The sequence below is a fragment of the Macrobrachium rosenbergii genome, chromosome 11 (assembly GCF_040412425.1).
Source record: "Macrobrachium rosenbergii isolate ZJJX-2024 chromosome 11, ASM4041242v1, whole genome shotgun sequence".
In the NCBI taxonomy this organism is placed as follows: domain Eukaryota; kingdom Metazoa; phylum Arthropoda; class Malacostraca; order Decapoda; family Palaemonidae; genus Macrobrachium; species Macrobrachium rosenbergii.
Genome location: NC_089751.1, coordinates 17,206,133 through 17,229,634, shown reverse-complemented (window position 1 = coordinate 17,229,634; position 23,502 = coordinate 17,206,133). Strand labels below are relative to the sequence as shown.

The following is a 23,502-nucleotide window of genomic DNA, read 5'->3' as shown; positions in this document are numbered from 1 at the left end:
AGCTCTCCTAGGGCTGGCCCGAAGGATTAGACTTATTTTACGTGGCTTACCCAATAGGAGATTGTATTGTAACAGTGTCTGAAGTAAATCAAGACGGAAAATCATTATTTTCATGATCAAAACGTATTCTGATCACGTCGCCACTGTAATGAAAATTACTTTTTCTTGGTAAGCAAGAGTCTTATACTTGACACTAAAACCCCAGTGGAAGACTCTTTTAAAACGAGGCCGTAACAGAAAGAGTGTAAGCCTTTGGCCAGAGGTTACTATCAACGTACCTATTATTGCTCCCCGTTAATACCTGGGGTTACTTGCAACTTACCTATCGATCCCATACATTTGTGACCGCAATTGCAAATAGCAGGGTTCAGATATCTGTCCAGTGATCCGCATATGGTTTCGTTGTCGCTTTCCTGAAATGTGTAGTGATATTCAGGGAATATTTTATACAGTCCACTCTTCACTTTTAAAGCCAATTTTAGAGTCTATGTACTGTCAAAGTTAACTTTCCACGTAAAACATGCTAGTAAGCTATTGAATTGGGCAGCTTACTGGTCACGGAAATGGTATTTTTTAATTATGATTATGCATTTTTTCCAAAATGTATCAAACATTGTGTCATTTCTTTGTCGAAATTTCTTATTTTTTATTCTAAATACTGCCTGATGCCAATAATTGCTGGCAAACTCAAAACTCTATCCAAACAAATATTACATTAGATTGCGTATTTTTAAAAGCTGCTTGATACAGTATTAAAAAGGTAACGTAACTCCGTTCTTTAACAAGCTATAAAAGCTGTATAAATAAAAGTTCAGTGCCAATCACCTGTCACTTAAGAGAACCAAGTCAGGTCTAATGGATGTCAATTCCTAAGTTGTTCACGGATTGTGATAAATTATGCAGTGGAGAAGTGTTGCATTGTTGAATTGTTGTCGTCTGCTAGAGGAATTGGACATATCACACAAAGGTTGATTATTTTTAGGTATACATTTCTGGGTTATTTGTTATTCGCTAAGCCTGTTAAATATCTATCTACCCATCTACCTGCCTGTTTAGTTATCTGTCTATCTCTATCTCTATCTATATATGTTTATATATATATATATATATATATATATATATATATATATATATATATATATATATAAACATATATATGTATATTATATGTGGACACTCACACCCACATATACAGTATATATAATATATATACATATATATGTATGTATATACAGTATATATGTATATTTATGTGTATATATATATATGTATATTTCTGACTCACATCAGGATCGAACCCAGGTCTTTCAATTGAAAGGCAAGGGCGCTGCCCACTAGGCCGTACAAGTCATAAAAGAAGTTGGAGCCTGAGGGCAACTGCACCCAAGGAATTACCTGGGAAGCTAACTGCTTGCATACCAGCGTATTTTCCCCAACTTCCCGACTCAGCAATGACCCAATTGGCAGCATTTCATTCGAATTATCCCCTCTGAGTGAATAAGGTAGAAATAATCAACACACAGTCACGTGTGGAACAGAAATAAATTTATTTCTGTTCCACACGTGATTGTGTGTTGATTATTTCTATCTTATTCACCCAGAAGGGATAATTCGAATGAAATGCTTTCAACTGGGTCAGGTAATTCCTTGGGTGTAGTTGCCCTCAGGTTCCAACTTCTTTTATGACTTGTATGGCCTAGTGGGTCAGAAATTTATTTCTGTTCCACACGTGATTGTGTTGATTATATATATATATATATATATATATGTGTGTGTGTGTGTGTGTGTGTGTGTGTGTGTGTGTGTGTGTGTATGAACACATACATAATGTATATATTTGTATATATAGATATACATATATATGTGTATGTATGTGTGCGTGCATAGATGGGCAGATTGATAGATAGATAGTTAGATATATAAGATTTATAAGAGTGGCATTCACGCTCTTTTAGTCAACAATATTCAATGCATCCGTATAATATTCTATCCAGTTCAAAAGTCAAAGTTTAGAGGAGGGCGTTGAGAAGTAATGCTGTGGGTTTTTCCATTTAATCCATCTGATTGCAGTTTCGCTATCGAAGGTTCTAACGTATTTGTGGGGACTAATTGCTTTTGTTATGGAATTCGAGTGATAAAGAAATGTTAAACCTTTGTTTTTTGAACGGGGTTACAGATAAGTTTTGTTTTATTCTGGAAGGATTAACGATATTTTTTACGTTCCGGACAAGAGGTTTATCTATTGTAAAAAACCAAAATTATCATCAACTTGAAATTGGTAATGAATATGACAGTAGTTGCAATTGAACATTGATAATAATAGTTATAACAATAGTAGTGATGTCAGTTGCAGGAAATTAAAAGTTTTGACGACAGAAACACTAATGTTCTAATAGCAGTATGATTATTAATAAAGTTATTAGCAAAAAAGAATTATACAAAGCATATTTCATCGAAAATGTCAGTTCTTTAGTGTGTGCGGCAGTGGCCTCTGGCTACGAATCCTAATGTTAAAGAATCATTTCTTGTTATCATATTTCCATGATTTTCCCTGTCATACGGATCGTAAACTTCGTCAGTTCTGCCAATGTCCGTCAGGTGGGAACTGTCTCGCGCAGGAATGTGAATACTAAGACACTGTTTTTGTATTTCAACCGTTGCAGTTTGATATTAATAAAAGTGGTGATAATGATTTTCGTAATGATTTACGATGGTACTTTGAAAGAGAACGCCTACAAAGCCTATTAGGGGTTACTTGTCGTGTATGTTCTATATTATTTCAAAAATAACACTAGGTATGTCTGTAAATACGTCTCATCCGTCAAATCCTTAACGGGAAGGCTACCGAGACCATATGATAGAATCAATGCCGTGAAGGAAGAGAAAATAAAAAAACCTTCATGTTATAACAATATACCACCAAATGAAGCACAGCACATCACATTCAAAATAGTATGATCCGGATTTTATAAATCTAGAATTATAATTCAGATCGTGGTCCGGATTATCCCACGACCAGTACGGAGCAATTTCCCTCTAAACTTACAACATCAGATTGGCTTTCATTTGTTCTGTTCGTCAATTCCTTAACAAAAAGACCATCGAAACATTATGATAGAATTCAATGCCGTTAAGGTAGAGATAAAAAAAAAAAAACAACTGCAGCACTATGGCAACATACTACCAGATGCAGCACAGCCCAGCATACGTGATACATAGGCCCTGCTGGAACGTAATTGCACCTAAGGCTCTTTTACAATCTAAACAGGGCGTAATCATTGCAATGAAAAGCATTGTTACTCCGCCCAATTAATAATAATAAACTGTTAGAGCGTTAATGTTGCTGCTATTAGTACAACTTCTATGGGTATAATCATCATTAATAGTAATGTTCAATTGCTAAAACCATCATCATCATCATTATTATATTTACTGCTTTTGCTTTCTGCACCTGAGTCTCGTGGTCAGAATATTAAAATATCTTTGGTCCTTTCAGAATACAGAAATAACCCATCCCGCAACACCGCCATCATTTTATGATATAACTCTCCCAACTGTATCCATTATTAATACGTTAGTGAGGTCCAAATGCGAAACAGCAATAAGTAAGATTAAAGGAAAAAATCACTGTAATATTTTTAACTGCCCTCCTGTAAGCTTTGACTCTCGTACAGAATAAAATACAAATGACTTTAAAATCTTGGCTGTAAGATTGTTAATGCTTCCCTTGCGTTGCCATTTAATGATGTATATGTATATATTAGAAAGAAAGGAACGTTGCTTTGAAATAGTATATATATATGATCAGCAATAGATACTGACTGATTTTTAGACAGGCCTCGAAATGGTTTTGTAGAGTTCCCTTAAGCTTTGGCATTCATAAGTTTGCTACGTGTTTCTGCGTTTTTAAGTACTACTCATGATGTCTCTTGCCAAAAAGGGTCGAGGGGTTAGCTGTCGTCAGAACGTTTTGCATACCCACACAAAGGCGAGCACAAACACACATACACGTATATATATAGATGTGCGTGTATATGTAGACACACAAACATACACAAACACCTATATATATGTCTGTATGTTTGTGTGTATATAGATGCACATATACATTATTTATATATATATATATATATATATATATATATATATATATATATATATATATATATATATATATATATATATATATATAATATATAATATATATATATATACTCGTGTTTGTGTGCGTGTTCGTGTGAGTATGCAAAACGTTTTGACGACAGCTAAGTAAGTTACTTCTAACGCAAGCTAACCCCTCGATTCTTTTTGGCAAGAGAAACCATGAGCAGCAATTAAAAATGCAGAAACACGTAGCAAACTTGTGAGTGCCAAAGCTTACGGGAACTCTACAAAACCATTTCGAGACCTGTCTAAAAAGCAGTCAGTACTTATTGCTAATCACTCAGTCACTTTTCCGCACTTACATCAAGACCGAAAAAAAACAAACCATTGGCATTCACAAACAATTGTATTCGTCATTTAGTGTCCGAGTGCATTCTGTCGAATATTTAGTAGATCTGGAAATCCCGACTTACGTATGGAAGTTCATTCTGAGCACAAATAGCAGGAATGTCATCACACAGAATGGACTCGATAATGTAGTCTGAGGAAATCGTTGATATGAGGGCCAACCACAACAATAGGAAAAGGCTTCTCTTGGTAAGAGTCATCATCACTGTCTGGAATTCATAAAGAAAAAAGTAAAAGAAGTTTAAATTCTAGTGATAAGCTTGATCGTTGTTATTTGTTCATTATACATATAATTCAGCAGTGATCATATACGCCAAGGAATTTAACAAGGACGGGGATATCTTGCTTTGCCGACTAATGTTAAAAACAACACGAGTAAAAGAATAAATAGCTGAATAAATAAATATACAAAAAATAAACAGATACTAATGATGCTGATATGCCAGTAAGAAAAAATTCAACCATGCCACGCGAATCGAATATAAAATCGGAGGTATTGTAGAGAGATTTCTGGTAGGTTAATTTTCTTGGTATTAGGAAAGAGAATAAATACTACATTTACAAAGTTTAAATATAATTTAGTCAGTTGTCCACATTTCACTTTAGTTCACTGTAATTACCTCATTGCCTATATTCCTCTTATTATGAATCATTTTTGCAACGTATATATAACAAAAATTTGCCATAACATCAAGAATAAGACTTAGCAACAAATGGGTCTTCCAGGGAAATGCAAATAAAACATTCTATTAAAGGATGTAAATAATTGAATTCTGTATAATTTCTTGAATCGCCCAAAAGGCCATCTTCCTCGTTTTCTTGGATTATAAATCGTGTTCTCGATCATCAGGCTGCTAAGTAAGATTTTGCCGAACGAAATGAGTAGATTTTTAGCTAATTTTCCGTGAAGATCCTGATTACTCTGTTCTCTAGAGTGCCATTTAATAAAGCGAGTTATTACATGACTGGTGTCTTGGGGCAAATGTAATTTCCTCGGTTGAAAATTACTTCGTTAAATAAGTTAATGTCCTTTCCTTAGAGGTCAGAAGTTAATGAAGCGAAAGTAACTTAGCAGGGAAACAGCATAAAGGTAGACAATAATAATAATTGTAATAATAATAATAATAATAATAATAATAATAATAATAATAATCATTTATTATTATTATTATTATTATTATTATTATTATTATTATTATTATTATTATTATTATTATTATTATTATTCAGAAGATAAACCCTATTCGTAAGAAACAAGCCTACTGGGACTATTGACTTGAAATTCGAGCTTCCAAAGAATATAGTGTTCATTTGAAAGAAATTACAGAAGATAATAGGAAATGGAATAAGAAGAGATCAGTTATAGGGAAAAAAGCAAATTAATAAACCAGTAAATAATTAGAGAAAAATGTAAATAAATTGTTAAAGTACAAGGTGGATTGTTTCCGGGAATAGCATTCACTTGTTTGCCTTAAGTATTCGTAAAGCGATGTTGTGTTGAGCATGAACAAGATATCTTCGAAATCTCGAACGCGGGGGAACCAGCAGGGTATCGCGTGGTGTTATTCATGCACTTGAAATTTCGTGTCTCAAATATCAGAGTTGAACTCCCCTTGCATTAGAAGGTCACACGTCTAAAATTGAAAATTATAAATCATAGCGAATGTTTAGGACAGGTTAGGGTAAAATGGCCATGTTTAAAGGACAGCTTAGGTAACATAGGCTCACAAACCGTCATTGCATGATATGTGGGAAAGTACCTTCAAAATAAGGCTCGGATAGGAATACTTCTTTTTTCTTTAATTCTTTCTTTGATTTGCTTATGCGTTAAAATCTTTCTATTTTTTCATACTTACACAGCCTTGAGCAAGAAGCAAAACCTTGGGTAGAAATCAAAATCTTGTATGAATTGTTAAATAGAAAAAGCATCCCATTTCATTCCAGCTTTTAAATTCGCAGTTTTAAAACCATTGCTCTTGCTTTGCTGTAATTCGCATGACCTAATTGAGCAAACGCATCTGACTAATCACTAAGTGTGCCAAGTGAAACAGCCGTTTCTGTCGCACTGGTTATATAAACCAGAAAAAATTTGGAGGAGGAAAATTGCAAATTCGAATTCAGACTGAACTGACAAGTGGCATTTGACATTTTGTTCTGGAGACCCTCCCTCATCTCATTAGCGCGAAACATCACTTCAGAGCCGTCCTTTATTATTCAGCATTTATTATTCACTATCAAGAAGTCTTGGTGCACTTGAGCCTATCGATCAAACAGGCAACGTATTCTGAACCTCCCTCCAGTCCCACCGTCTCTCTCTCTCTCTCTCTCTCTCTCTCTCTCTCTCTCTCTCTCTCTCTCTCTCTCTCTCTCTCTCTCTCATGAAGTAGTAGGCAAGCTCTCTCTCTCTCATGAAGTCGAGACAAGCTCGCTCTCTCTCTCTCTCTCTCTCTCTCTCTCTCTCTCTCTCTCTCTCTCTCTCTCTCTCTCTCTCTCTCTTTTACATGCAATTCTAGGGAAAGTTTCTCTCTCCCTCTCGCTCTCTGTCACAAAGTTTTGAGGCAAACTCTCTCTCTCTCTCTCTCTCTCTCTCTCTCTCTCTCTCTCTCTCTCTCTCTCTCTCTCTCTCTCTCTCTCTCTCCAAAGCATCTGCACAAGGCTACTTGCCTTTCCATTCAACACCAACAAGCGGGCGCTCTCATATTAATAATCACATCGACTGAAATCGTCTCAGAATATATCAGCAAAGTCCGTTTTTGCCACGTCTGCAATATCTCGATTTCCATAAAAAAATTTATATATATATATATATATATATATATATATATATATATATATATATATATATATATATATATATATATATATATATATATATACTGTATATATATAACATTATCATCCTCGCTAATGCAGTAAGAGGCTTTCCTTGATTTACCTTCTTATGCTTCCGCCGAAGCTCTGACATAATCCTGTACGCCCGAATAACAGACCTGATTAAGTGGTAACAGAAATCGGACTTAGCCGTAGCGATGTTCATGCTAGAAAAAAGTAGGATACCTTTTCCGAAAAACTTTTTCGTTTCTCATATTGTCGCTCTACTCTTTTTCTGAAACGCAATGATAGTTAACCTTACAATAAGCAAGAAAAGGTTTTCTCAGTTATTATGCGTGGAAAGTTATTTATGTTGACGTAAAATCTTTATTGATATCTATATTGTTCCAGTTAATCATCCACGTGATTTCCTGATAAGCTTCTCAGCAAAAACGAACCGTCTGTAACCATAACAACCGTAAAAGCATAACAACAGTACCAAACAGAGTCTCTTTGAACTTCGCTTTGTAGAAGTCGTGAATATCAGTACTCTCTGGTCTCTTTGTCTCCGGCAAAACATTGATTTTTTTTCCTATGCTTTACTTCTACGTCATCCTTTTCCATGTTTTCTTTTAGCTCCTCGTTAGATCGTGACAGAGGTGTTCCTGCCGTCTTGACTCTTGTCACAGTTCAGAGAGAGCCTAATTGAAGATCTTTATGCCAGTCAAAGGTTACTGTCTTAAAATAACACACCAACTTTCTAGAAGAAGGTCACCGCTGATCTTGCTTCTCAATTTTTTATTCTCAACCCATTTGTGAACACTAACATTTATATTTTTTGTACAGACGTGATCTGTAAAAAAAAAAAAAAATTCTGGAAAGCAATCACTCTTCCTAACCTGCTTAATATTTTTATGTGATTAGAAATGTCATGTCTTTAAAATATTCTGTTTCGCGTTTCCGACCAGAAACCTCTAGAAGATTTCTTCTTCCATTTTTTGTTTCATATATCAGTCATCTCCCATTAATTTCGCGTGAAAGTCTACCGTAGTTTTTAATGTCAAGATAAGCAGCAGAAGATGGCATTCGTCTTAAATAGCTAAAATCTTACGTATGGCTTAACTTTCTATCGTTTTGCTTATTTTGTCGATGCTGACCACATAACATAAAGTTATTTTTTAATACCCCAGGATGGCTATCCAATTATTCGGTTCTCGTTAAACTCTGTTATATTTTTGCTAATTAATCTTGTGATATTCCGGCTACAAACACAGTTTCACTCCTTCAGAATCTTTCTCTAAATAAAATTCTGATTATCCCGCATAAAATTGGCATCTTAAAAGTCTCGTTCTGACTTAATTAGGACAGAATTAGAGTACAACTAGGATATAATTAGGACACAACAAAGGATCTCTGGAACTGCAGTTTTCACCTGAACAACAAAATCTTGTATGTTATTTATACCTTTGTCACATTATGTTTTTCTTATCATTTATGTTCTCAAGACGCCTGATTTAGTACCCTTATATCTGTTTCTCAACTTTTTAGCTTCATTTCCCTTCATAAAATTCATAGAAATATATTCTTTGTTTCTTTTTTCTCATTCTGCTTCACCAATTTCATACACCTACTGCCGGTCATTAATAAAATACTTTATGCAAAATGAAAGAAAATTGAACCAAAATTCTAGTTTCTCTTGATAACCGAGAAACTGTAGCAAAACTTCTGAACTACAAATATTGTGAAGAAATCCAATTCTCCCACGATAGATGAAAAAGTATCTTTCGGACCAACCCGAATGAAAGAAATAATCCGAAAATAAAAGACAGCTTTCGTCCCTTTCCCTTGATAGTAAGTCGTCCCCAAACAAGTCGTCAAATTCTCTTCAAAACTTCTACACTTTTAAACGCTTCTGAAAAATGTCACGAATTCCAACATGTCCGTCCCGGAGGCAAGGGAACAAGCGAGGTCCTGTTTTGCTTGTCTGCGAAAATGACATCCGTTTGTGTCAATAAACTTATAAGTTTCTCCCGGAAAAAACGAAAATTCAGTTCCACTCCAGGGGTTTTTTCACCGCTAAAAATGGGGAACGTTTACCGAGTTAATGTTTCATCGTCAGCCTTACATTTCCAGTATTTTTTATTATTTATTATAATATATTTGTATCAGATATTTCATTAGTTTTTTTTTTTTTTTTTTTTTTTTGTCACAGAGACCGAGATAGACGTTAGCAGATAGTTGAGAAATTCTATTTCAAAACATTTTTAACTGTATGCTCTCTCAGATGCGCAAAAGGAAATTTTACGGCTTTGCAGTCCATAAATCTAGAAAGATGATTACAGAGAGAAGAAGAAGGATCGGGATAAAGAAAAAGAAGAGGGAAAGGAGTCGAGGAAATAGGAGATAACGAAGAGGAAGTGAAAGATAAAAGGGTGAAGGCACAGGAGGTGAAAGAGATAGAGAACAAAGAGAGAGAGAGGGGGGTGTGAAACAAAAGAAGAAGGAGTAAAAATGGTGCTAGAAGGAAGGGTAAGGCTGATGATGGACGCATATTTCACTCGTATCGCTAAATCCAAGAAGAAGACTCGAGATTCTCATTCGATATACAGTCATCAGCACTTCTTTTGTTCCCAGACTTTGATATTAACAGTCGCTGACTCTGAATGACTCGACTTATTTCGAACTTTCCAACTTTTCCTCTTTCTGTTCAAGTTGAATCTGGGAGTCGTCTACGTCGAATTCTTTGTCGTCTACGTCGAAATCATGGAGTCTGTCCAGCTAGTTTTTACAAAGAACAACCCTGCAACATTTTTCGGTTGTTTCCCTGCATTAAATATCATTTGCCCTAAATGCGTTTCAGAGGAGACCACATTGATGAAATTACTCATTTTTTTCAGTTTTAATTAAGTGGAAATTATAAGCTCAGGAGCTAAACGTAGTAAGGTCTATCATTAAAACCGATGGTCTAACTGGCTGGTTAAATTGGTCTGATGTAGTCTTAACAATTCTTAATTCATTCCGATTTAAATACTATGCCTTTTTCTATTTTAATTCTGTAGTGGTAACTATAATTAAAAACATCTTGTATGGTGTGTTCTTTAAATCTTGTATTTAAAATTGTATCTATCACTAACGTCTTAGAAAATATCTTTTCGGAACATATGAACGTAACGCAGATTTTCCAACTTTTCTTGAAAATTCGAAAATTCCTTCTATTCGTAGTCTCTCTCTCTCTCTCTCTCTCTCTCTCTCTCTCTCTCTCTCTCTCTCTCTCTCTCTCTCTCTCTCTCTCTCTCTCATTTACAATATTAAGGATTCTTTTAACTCACCTGAGAAGAGAAGGAAATTCTTAAGTATGTCAGTGCTTACTACACAAACAAAACGTACGACGACAACTGTTGAATAAAAGGGCTGGAGCTAGTGCTAATTAGCCTCTTATCACATGTATTCTTTATCGCTGCTTATCAAAGGATTGATAGGCAGCTGATAAGCATTCCAAGTGATCAGGGTATGACGCAGAAGAAGATTATAGTGTAAATGATAACATAACATGTAAATAGGCTTTGGTATGCATCAGTTGCAAATGGCTACAAGTACCTGCACGCACGCACGAACAGACACACACATATATATATGTGTATATATATATATCAATATATATATATATATATATATATATATATATATATATATATATATATATATATATATATATATATATATATATATATGTATGTATATGTATATGTATATATATAATAAATATATACTGTATATATATAGTTAATATATATATATATATATATATATATATATATATATATATCTCAGTAGCAACTTGAAAGTTTAAACTTGAAGATAATAAATATTGCAGAACATCTATTAAATATTCATTCAAAAGAACGATAAAAGGGTTTGTCTCTCCTTCATCAAATTTATCAAAATGGGCAAAATAAAATAAAAACAACAGAACCAAAAAGGAAATAAGGTTAAAAGTGAAACCACTAAAACAGGAAAGAATAAATTGGAAAATGCAAAGGAAAGTAACGCAAACACTTACGAAGCAAGCAAGCAGGCAGGCAGATTGAAAGAGACCTGACCTTTCTAACAGCATATGGAGAAAACAAAATTGCAACATTATTAATCTAATACGTATGTTAGTTGTTATTCAGCTCTGGTTACATCCTCTTTATTCACAGAGTCGGAAATCAGTAGGCCAAGGGCTCTAACGAAACGGCAGTACTGTAAAATCCTTGTCAGTGAAAAGAATGGGCCTGGGGTTGAAACTGTTGTTCCGTGCCAGAGAACGGGGGTTTAAGAGAGAGGAAAATCGTGGCCAAATCAATTTTCATTTTGTCGTTACTAATCTATTTACGGTGGGATCTCTGAGGAGGGAGAGACCTGTGCTTCCTGTCGATCTCAATTGAGGTGTCTTTTATTTATTTACCTGTCCTCAGTGTGGTTCGCGATATGTGGGGACCGGTTCTTGTCCCGTGGACAATTTTGAAATGGTGTTCTTCCTACCACAACAAGGTTTTCAAATTTTGCGGTTTCCTCTGCTTCTTTTAGTACCTGCATATAAACCGCTGTTTTGTTTCATTTCTTTTTTATTGCATTTGCTTTATCTCATTCATTTACTCCATTTTAATCACGGTAAGATATCAATTAATTATATTTAATTTGCAGTTATTTCTGTAAATTGTTATTTTATAAAATCAGCCTGATAATAGGACAGCATGGGCAGGAATTGGAGAGTCAATAAGCGATTACGCCTATGGTAGCTGGAAGGCGTAAGAGCCAGGAAGGTGGCACTTAAACTTCAGAGAGACTCTTGAGGTGGATAAAAGTGCACAAATGAGTTAGTTCGAAGATCAAGTGGATAAGTGTTAGAATGGCAGCAGAAAAACTCGCAGAAATGAAAATGAAAGAGAATACACCTGAAAGGGTCCGAATCTGAGCTCGGCCGGAGAAAATAAGAGGGTGGTTACATTGGGTGATGAGAATGCAAAGGTAGGTGAGAGAGGAAAAAGCTGGCACTGTTTGTAAGTATGAAGTTCCGGGAATAAACGTGAATGGAGAGAATCTGATGGAAGTGTGTTTGGAAAAGCCTTGACGTGGCTTCCAAAAAAGGGAAGATGGTGATTACAGAGTGGATGAAAGATCAGGTTGATGGAAATAACGCTGAGAAGAGGTACTTGTGAGGCTGGAGGTGGCTTTGATCATTATTAGAATGAAACATTGATTAAGTTAGACAGATGTCTTGTCTTAATTAAGTGTAATTGAGACAAGAGAATTTGATAAGAAGGAAGTGAGAAGAACATTCAAGGATAAAGACACAAAAGTTGGAAGGGATGGAGGTAGAGTATGCAAAAATCTTAGGATGGAGTCCTAGATTCAGCAGGCACTGCTTGTTCAGGTAGAAGGGTGAGAAGACAGAATAAAAAAATTGTCAAATTATTAATGATCTCCTGGGGTAGAATTGCGAAAATGTAGCCGAGAGGCTGACCAGGATTTCTTAGATATTTCCAGATGTTGAAAAAAATTTTGAAAGAATGGGTGAACAGAATAAGTGTTCTGCTGTAGAAAGGTTAATGGATAAAGCAAACTTTAAGAATTATGAGACCATAACATAACTTAGCCGACTGAGAAAGGTGCAAGATAGAATTCTGATGGAGAAAGTAAGGCAGATGGCGGAAAGATAGACAGGAAAAGAAAATTTCGGGTTTAGGCAATAAGATTAAAAGTAAAAAAAGAAAAACTGTTATTAGAATAAAATTCATATAAAAAATATGATATAATCAATGGAGAGAATGTGGAAGGTGGTGGGGATGTATGCTGTAAAGAGAAATAGCTTAGAGTCAAGTTAGTAGTGGTGGAGATGAAGTATCCATTAGGATATGGACATAGCAGAACAACATTTCTGACATAAAGGTACATCTAAGACCAATGTGTGGTATGTGTACGTGGCTCCTTTGCATCATTATAGAGAGAACGTTACGAGAAATCAGAGAAAGACACTTAGATGTAGGTGCAAATTATTATTATTATTATTATTATTATTATTATTATTATTATTATTATTATTATTATTATTCCAGTAGATGAAGCCTATTCATATGGAACAAGCACACTGGAGCCATTGACTTGAAATTCAAGCTTCCACAGAATGTTGGTTTCAACCTCTCACCGCAGACCCCACACTGCAGCAGTAACTGATAATGATACAGAGCCAGCGATTTTTCATCGCCCTGGGGGAGACGCGAACCTGCGACATCTGAGTGGCAGGCCACTACACTGACCACCAGCTGACTAGCAAGGAGTAAGGAAACGAATCATAAAATGACTGTGGAATGGCTATTGTTTCCAGATGATTGGAGATAGTGAACAGAAACTACGGAAAGAATTTGAAGTAGCCTGTAGGAAGAGAGAGATGAGAGTAAATATAAGTAAGAATAAGGTAATGAGGGTAAATGTTAATATGCGTGGTAGAAGAATGAAAGGAGTCAACTCGTATTAGGTATAGGCCAGTATATAGAGTAAGAAAATAGTCGAATCATAGAAAGAGTGAAGATAGGAAAGTAACAGAGTATATGCAAACGATCGGGAATAACCTGAGTATTCACGAAGGGCAAGGCGGGAATGTATGAAGGGATTCTTAATCCAACTTCCCTTAAGGAAAGTGAAGTATAGATATTGAATGTTAATGAAAGTTGAAGCTCCTGAGATCACAAGATTATTTGCATGGCAGATGTGGAGTGAGAAGAACTGAAAGGATTAGAGATGCAGACATAAAATGAAGTGAGAAAAAAGGTCAGTGTGAGGCGAAAAACTGGGTCAGAGTATTTTCAGTCTGAATGGTCATGTGGAAAGATTGTAGTACGATATGTGGAGGAAAGGAGTCCATGATTCAGGAGTGTTAGAAGGGAGAAGGAGAGGAAGATCAACAAAATGCTGGATAGATAGTGCAGAGGTAAAGGAGAGGAAAGGCCTAATAACGTCGTGGAAGATTGAGAGTTTGTGCAGGACACAGGTAAATGATACAGTGTAAAGTGAGGTTTCAATATCCTGCTGATGAGCCTCTTGTATAGGTGTATGAAGCAGCTAATAGAGTTTAACTGACGTGGGGATTATCAGTGATTCAGCAATTAAAGCTTAAGTGTGGTATTGACTGTTGTGTTGTTTTCTCTCTGGCACTACCTCTTTCAAGGATAAGGCGATGATTAAAGTCTTTCATGCAAAAAGCGACTAAGGAAATGGCGGCAGCATACAAAAGAAGGATAAACATGTAATGGACTAAGTATTTGTTGTAAAATAAGTGGCCTCTTTAATGTCCTTTGAACAAGATTTCTACAGCCGTTGTACAGAATAACATTGACATTCCTTCGGGCGCTCTTCATCTATGAACAGATTTCTTATCTGTTCTTTGAAATGTTGCTTTCTAATAAGAAATCTCTCGTTTAATGATGAAATTTACTATACGCATGTGTGTGTGTGCGGAACTTCTAGTCACCGACGAAAAATTCAAGTAAATGAAACAGTTCATGCAATCAACTCATAATGTAACAGGAAATTGAAAATTATAAGAATTCTTTTTTTTTTTTTGGTGTTGCACGCACCTACGCATACACAGAGGCACACATATAATACATATATATATATGTATTTATATGTGTAAATACATATATATATGTGTGCGTGTGTGTGTGCGCATATATATAAACACATCCTCTCTCTTATCAGCTTCTCATGCCAAGGTGCATGTGGCGTCTTGTATTTTATGACACACCTCCAATTTCCCTTATCTCTTCTTGTCTTCAAGGGTAAAAGTGGAAGAAAAAGATGAAAATTGCTGCTGCTGTTGTTTCATTTATTAAATGCCGACAGTCCCCTCGACGCTCCTCGCCAGAGCTTCAGTGGCCATTGTGGGTGGAACTGTCAATGACGGAAACAGCTGTCGGCATTAAATAAATGGAACAACGTATCAGTAGCTAATATCTTTCCCTTGAAAGTTTTCTCCTGAAGATAAGCGGGTGTGGAGGAAATTGTAGTATTGTCTGTAAGTAACAGTAGCCGCGCATACATATTTTATGTATATGTATATATATATGTGTGTGTACACTCACACACGTATATATATACATATATATATAATGTGTATGTATATGTACAGTATATATATGTGTGTATATATTTATGTATATATGTGTATATATGTGCGTGTCAGCGTTTGAATGTATAAGCAGTTCTTACTCATTCAGTAGTCAAAATTTCCTTACTTCATCTATTATAAGCTGGATTCATCTAGGCAAGTACATTTCCCCATCATAGCTTGGCAGAAGCATTGCCTTTGGCTCTAGCTATTAACATGCGTCTGTGCTGTAATTAAAAAACGAATCTTATCATTATTTAATCTTTTACACGGACGTTATAACCTGATAATCACTTGTCTGAAGACGTTATCAGCTCATTATCATCATTTAGAACTTCGCTGCAATAATTTCCTCCTTTTTCGGAGCGTGAATAAAGAAAAGGTTCTCCCTTAATTAACATCAAAGTAATTAACTTCATTCATAATGAGTTTTTAGTTTAAGACGTAGCGATAATGAGGGAACAAAGTTAGTCGGAACATTTTTCCAAACCTCCTTTTTGTTCTCCCTTATTTTGCAGTCTCGATCTTCCCGCTGGCCAAGACTGTGATGATGGCTTTCATCTAAAAAAAAATCCCTTCTCTTTATAGGTGTCTGGTTCATAGACGTCGTGCGGCTCTGCAACTACTTTGATTGAATAGAGCCAGAGAAAAAAAGCATCACTTCATTTTTTCTTTTTTTAGAAAAAAGCTAAAGGCTTACCCCATTCCCTTTCTCGGTTAGGTCATTGGTTTTTCTAGCGAGCGATGAACGTTCGTTTATAAATAAAAGCTCGCAAAAGATTTTTTTTTTTATTTTTTTTTTAAATCCTAATATTTACGTAACAGAAACTAAGGGCCACGAACATGGGTTATGCTAAGTTTAATGCTGGCTGCCTGACATTCATGACTCGGTTAGATACGTCAGCTTTCCTCCACTTACCTCAGAAGGGTTACTTCATGACTGTAACCCCTATTTCAACATACAAGAGCTTTCTAATCCTCAAATGGACGTTTTGACGACACCAGCCTTTTGAAAAGCACAAAGAAACGCAATATCTAAAAGATAACCAAGAAATATGGAGAAGTCCCGTAGTCTTATTTCTCAATGATTCACACACTGATTTCTCCTTCGCCCACTCAAATGTTTTTGCTGTCCACCACCTAACTTGTAAGCATCTCGCCCACTTCTTCAGTGGCAGGCAGATTTATCTGTAAAGAGACCACCCTATTTTTATTTAATTCTGTAGCTTATTTGTTATCATAAGATATTTTCATTATTTTGTCTCGAGTTTTATTTGAAATCATCTACTATCGAAAAAAATTTGGTGCAAACTTTTGATTTAATCCATGCTGTCATGTGGGATCAGATTTTCTTTCATCCCATACCTACCCATTATCATCTTTCGACTTCAAATATATTTCACGTGGAATTGAAAAAGTCTGAAGTCCAAACAGTTTCAAACAACTTTTAGTTGCATTGTATAATCTAACTTGTAATTACAAGAGTTTTTTTAAGTAACAAACGTGTAACCATTAAACAATACATGAGCAATTGGCGTTGTGTAAAAGATCACAAGAGTTAAAAGATAAACTGTACTAAAAAAAAATCAATTCAAAAGAAATCAGAGCATTTTAATTTTCACTTAGTTCTGTGTTCTCATTGATATGCATGAATTAATTGTCCGCAGTTTGCACTACTACATGATTAAAACATACTGTTCAATATAAGTCCAATAGCATTTCATTAAACTCACTATGCATGCATTACGAGCAATACTGGACCATTTATAGCTACTTATCAGCGTGATAAATTTAGCTGTTATGCCTATAATATATATATATATATATATATATATATATATATATATATATATATATATATATATATATATATATATATATATATATATATATATATATATATATATATATATATATATATATATTTTATATACATATATATAAATATATGTAAAGATATACTGTATATATATATATATATATATATATATATATATATATATATATATATATATATATATATATGTATATGTATATATGTATTCAAATATCAATCTAGAAATGCCATTTAATGTCAAAATCTCACCTTGGGAATAACTTACACCCAGAGGGTATTATAACTGATGAGCACATTTGCCCCAGCCAGGATTCGAATCTAAGCTTTGGTTTATGCGCAACACTAAACAGTCGACTTTATCCATTCTTCTATTCGAGTAGACAAAGTCGAATATTTATTATTTCATGTAATCCAAGCTCCAGGTTCGAATCCCGGTCGGGGCATATGCACTTGTCAGTTATAATTCCCCTTAGGGTTAAGCTTTTCCCAAGGTATGCTGAATTAAATATTAAATGATATCTGGGTTTTGATATTTGTGAGTATGAAAGTCATGTTTGCATATGTAACAATATATATATATATATATATATATATATATATATATATATATATATATATATATATATATATATATATATATTTACACACAAGCACACACACATAAATAAAAACGACAAATTATTTTATTTATGTGTACTGTCTATCTGGACATCACATTAATGTAAAAATGTTTGCATCATCTTCGATTTTACTATGAGAATTTCATGTTGTCACTTCTGAATTCCTGGATAAAGTACTACATAATATTGGAAAAAAAAAGTTAGGGGCTGACGTTATGTAGTTCATGTTTTAGACTTGCTACAGTAAAGTTGTGCAGTCATATTATAATAAACGTGACAGGGAGATATATTTATCTGAGAACATGCATTGTATACCTTAATACATCGGCTTTGAGAGTCCAGTAAATCAACATTGGAAATATTCAGTGTAAATGTAATCTTTTCATGCTATCGCACTGTAAAAGTGTGCTTATCAAACATTTCCTCACCAGAATAACAACATTGTTCATGTATGAATTGTGAGTATGTGTGTGTGTGTGCGTAAGACTTTGTGTAAGTCTTACTGTATTTAGTTAGAATCTCTCTGATTAAAATATCTGAACAATGAACTAAAATAGGTCACGTACAAAGCTCAGTTTCATATGAAGGTCAAGTAAAAAATGCAGGAAGTATTTACGTATTAATATCCATGGCTATTTCAAACGACATCCCGGGAAAAAACTTCATTTAATCGAAACGAATTAAAATGGTCAATATAATAGCTTTTGTATCTCCTGAATACATGATTACTGCTTTGATTCAACGAGATCTGCTGCGCAAGAGTTGTATCGCATTAACTGATTGATGTTAAATGAATTAAAGCAGCGCCGAATGGATCTCTTTCCGCGTTCCTTTTGTCAGTTAATTAAACAAGCAGTTCATCACATTCGTCAGCTGACATCAGAGGGGAGTAATTGTTAATTATGAGTGGGTGCCCTGTAGCGGCCAGCCTGTCGTAGGGGAATTATTTGCAGCCGCTAATTAACGTAAAAATGAAAGGCAACTTGTTTGTGGTGAATGCTTACAGATTTATTTAGTCACTCACGCTTTTTATGCGCTAATGGGTATAACCCTTAAGCTTATACTCATCCACTCCATTAGCTCTAACATGTGTGTACAATTAGATCCCTTTGTGCTAATGGTGTGTCATCTCACGTGCTAATCGATTCCGAGATCCGGCTCGGGTAAAGAGGTCAACTTCTCACGTGATACCTTTATGCTTCTCTTTCCTTTCTTTCTTTCGTTCGTTCTTTCTTTCTTGTCCTCGTATCTCTTTCTTGTTATCACGTTAAGAAGAAAATAGCCGCCGGTGCCATTATCGTCATCCTTTTTATTCTTCTTTACAGTGACACAACTGTATTTTAACAGCGTAAAAGAAAATACTGATCCTGTTAAGAGGTTTCGAATATCGAATGGATATATTTTTGAGAATTATGCTTTAACTTCTAGCCAATTCACTTTATTTTAAAAAATGTAAACAATAAAGCTCTGAGAAATGTTCATTAATGCAGAACAACCTCTCTCTCTCTCTCTCTCTCTCTCTCTCTCTCTCTCTCTCTCTCTCTCTCTCTCTCTCTCTCCTTCGCGAAAAAGTGCAAAAATTACATTCAGAATTTGTGGAAACCCCAAATTGCGGGGAAGGTCATCTCTACAAAAAGGCTGTCTTTTCATAGTTCCCATTCACAAAAAATGTTTTTAAAAAATTGTAAGAGAGGCAAAACTTAGATGAAAGGATCGGGCCCATGTGGTTTTGGGGTCCGATGCTATGTAGGTTAGCTTGTTCTTATACAGTTATGCAAGTTGCACCTTGGTCCTCGTGATTCGCCTCTCAGTTGTATAATCATTGAGCCTATATCTTGAAAGCACTGTATTAAAATCCTAACAAAACGTTGCAAATGTGGTCCAATTCACAACTGGATAGTTATAGACATTTAGTGCGAGTTGACAGACATACACAACCAAAGAGGCACGCAAACAAAATTTCTGATATACACTGTGTATATTTGTCTGTATTTGTATATTTTATATATATATATATATATATATATATATATATATATATATATATATATATATATATAATTATATATAAATATATATATATATTATATACATATACATACTACAGATATATAAATATATATATATATATATATATATATATATATATATATATATATATATATATATATATATGTGTGTGTGTGTGTGTGTGTGTGTGTGTTAAACGAAACCAGACTGAGAACACTTACCCCTTTGAAGTGTTGGTGGCCGTGGCTTTTCTCTCTCTCTCTCGAGCGACTTGGCATTCTCTCTCTCTCTCTCTCTCTCTCTCTCTCTCTCTCTCTCTCTCTCTCTCTCTCAAATCCTGCATTTAATCTAGTGTGTGTAAATTAAACTGTGTTTAAAAAAGTAAAGTTTATTCTACAAACTAATAACATGACAGAGTAAATGAAAGATATAATAATAGCAAATTACTGAACTACATTAATCAGTCATAAAACGATAATAAAATGTGAGATTAATTTCCAACCCCCACCCCCAGTCACTGTGAGATTTCCCTTTCTAACTTTTCATGCCTCTTTGTCACCTGTTCACTTAAGTGGCCCCGTTCAGGTGCCTGACTTAGCGTGGCTCCTTATGGCTGTCCATGAAACAGCATACAGTAAGGAAATCTGATGCCAGAGTCCGTAGGAGTACTTTCTCTCTTAGCTTTCCAAAACCGAATGACTGGCTTATTATAAAAGCTTCCGACACTTAGCCTCTGAGACATTGTACACAACACACAAACACACGAATATCTTCTCCCGACACACCCAGCTTCTGGTTATACCCGGGCAGAAGCTTCTAGAACTTTCGATACAGAACCCTGACGGCATTTCCGTTCTCAGGGCTCTACCCAAGGGACTTTAGTCTGGGCACTTCGTGCTGAACTCCGCAGATCATCAGGCGTTCACCTCCGCGCTGGAATGCGCTGAATTCCTCAAAAACCTTACATTGTCTCATAGTGACACGAGCAATAGAACATACTGTATATGTAAAGCCCAGCAAACAAAATTTAGAATAAAAAATGCTGCCTAAAGATGCTACTGAAATTTCAGAGCTGCTCTTTTAGAAATACTAAAGCGCAAGCGAGTAATATTATGCAACCTTATAAAACAGAAAATAATATTCTGAAGCCAGTGGCAGCAAGAGATTAATTTTCCTTACTATATTTACTCGATATTAAACTATAAAATGAAAAATTATTAATAGAAGAGATTTCAGTGAATGATTTCTTCTTCTTCCGACTTTTCTTCATATACAAGCTCTAGAAATGCTATATAAAAGTGCTATTTCTTAAATGATTACATTTTTGTTATCCGTCTAATAAACAGAAATATTATTTTATTATCTCATTCAGAAAAGACAGACATTAAACTACATCCAGTAAAGAAATGATTCAACTCTTTGAATCTTTCTTGCGGAAGACTTCGCGTTGTCTTTCTTGCGGAAGACTTCGCGTTGTGCCATAAAAGTAACGTCACCTTTTATCAGCTTACACCTTTATTCGCTCTCGAATGAACCCGAGTGTTGTTTCACGCCAACTCTCGCTTAAATAACCTTCATGTTTGCTGTTTATGAAACAAAGTTGGCCGTTGGCTCGACTTTAGAATTTCATGAAAGTGAGCAGATTGACCGTAACTTCCCTCTTACTGCTTGCCAAACTCTTACTTCCTCAAATTTACGGTCAGGGATTATAAGTTCACTTTCTCCCTGGTGGTGGACGTTCTAAGGCAACGAAATGGATGAGAAATGTTCAGAATATCAATGGGTCCTCATCCTAAAGTGTTCTTCTTTCTCAAACCTTATATACATATATAATCGATTACATTAATGTACAGTGTATATATATATTTATATATATATTTATATATATATATATATATATATATATATATATATATATATATATATAGTATAGTGTGTCTATTTGTGTGTGTACATATATACATATATAGATATATGTGTATATATAAATATATAGATACAGATATATACTGTATACTCTTATGTGTGAATATATATTTTCAAATATATTTGTATATATATAATATAGATATGTGTACAGTACAGTGTGTCTATTTGTGTGTGTACATATATACATATATAGATATATGTGTATATATAAATATATAGATATAGATATATACTGTATACTCTTATGTCTGTATATATGAATATATATTTTCAAATATATTCATGTTTATATATATATATATATATATATATATATAGATATATATATATATATATATATATATATATATATATATATATATATATATATATACAGTACAGTGTGTCTATTTGTGTGTGTACATATATACATATATAGATATATGTGTATATATAAATATATAGATATAGATATATACTGTATACTCTTATGTCTGTATATATGAATATATATTTTCAAATATATTCATGTTTATATATATATATATATATATATATATATATATATATATAGTATATATATATATATATATATATATATATATATATATATATATATATATATATATATATATATATATATACAGTACAGTGTGTCTATTTGTGTGTGTACATATATACATATATAGATATATGTGTATATATAAATATATAGATATAGATATATACTGTATACTCTTATGTCTGTATATATGAATATATATTTTGAATATATATTTATATAATAGATATATCATGTTATATATATATATATATATATATATATATATATATATATATATATATATATATATATATATATATATATATATATATATATATATATATATATATCCTATATACAGGGTGTAAATTTGTAAATAAAATATTAAGCCATCAGAAACATCTCAATATTAAATTCAGTTACTTTGTGAATACCATACACCAAACATAAATTATATAATAATAAGGCCATCGACCCAGGCCAGGATGCGAACTTGCGCCTTTTGAGGCTGAACACATTGCAGTGACATACGCATTTAGCAGTCAAGAAATGTAAGTTGATTTCAGTTTTACAAATTACTGTCTAATCCACGCTGTTATGTTCAACTTATCTCCACTGTGGCTGAATGCATAAGTCACTGCCGATCCGAATCAAACTGTAAAGCCATTGCTTCGAATTCTGGGTAGGGTAGATGTGCTTATCATTATATAATTTCATTTAGGTGTAACTTATTGCCATGGCAAATTAAATTTGATATTAATTGGTATTTGTTGCTTAATATTTGAGAATATGAAATAGTCACGTGTAAAGCAGTGACATTATATATATATATATATATATATATATATATATATATATATATATATATATATATATATATATATATATATATACAGTTTGTAACTGCTTTACACGTGGCTATTTCATACTCTCAAATTTTAAGCGACAAATGCCAATTAATATAGAATTTAATTTACCATTGCAATGAGTCACACCTAAATGAAATTATATGGTGATAAGCACATCTACACTACCCAGGATTAGAAACAATACCTTTACAGTTGATTCGGATTGACAGTGACTTAACTGTCGGCCTAACCGCTCACGTCTC

General features: G+C 34.0%; 1 protein-coding gene and 1 pseudogene across 1 annotated transcript in view; one reads left to right on the top strand and one right to left on the bottom strand.

Annotated features, from left to right (window-relative positions):
* Positions 1-10,785, bottom strand: part of LOC136843207 (uncharacterized) — a 31,055-nt pseudogene extending 20,270 nt beyond the window's left edge.
* A 4,471-nt stretch (positions 10,786-15,256) lies between these two features.
* LOC136843208 (uncharacterized) overlaps positions 15,257-23,502 on the top strand; it is a 57,057-nt gene continuing 48,811 nt past the window's right edge. Inside the window, exon 1 of the mRNA XM_067111293.1 lies at positions 15,257-15,379. The gene's annotated coding sequence lies outside the window, so the exon portion shown is untranslated. The remainder of the gene's footprint in view (positions 15,380-23,502) is intronic.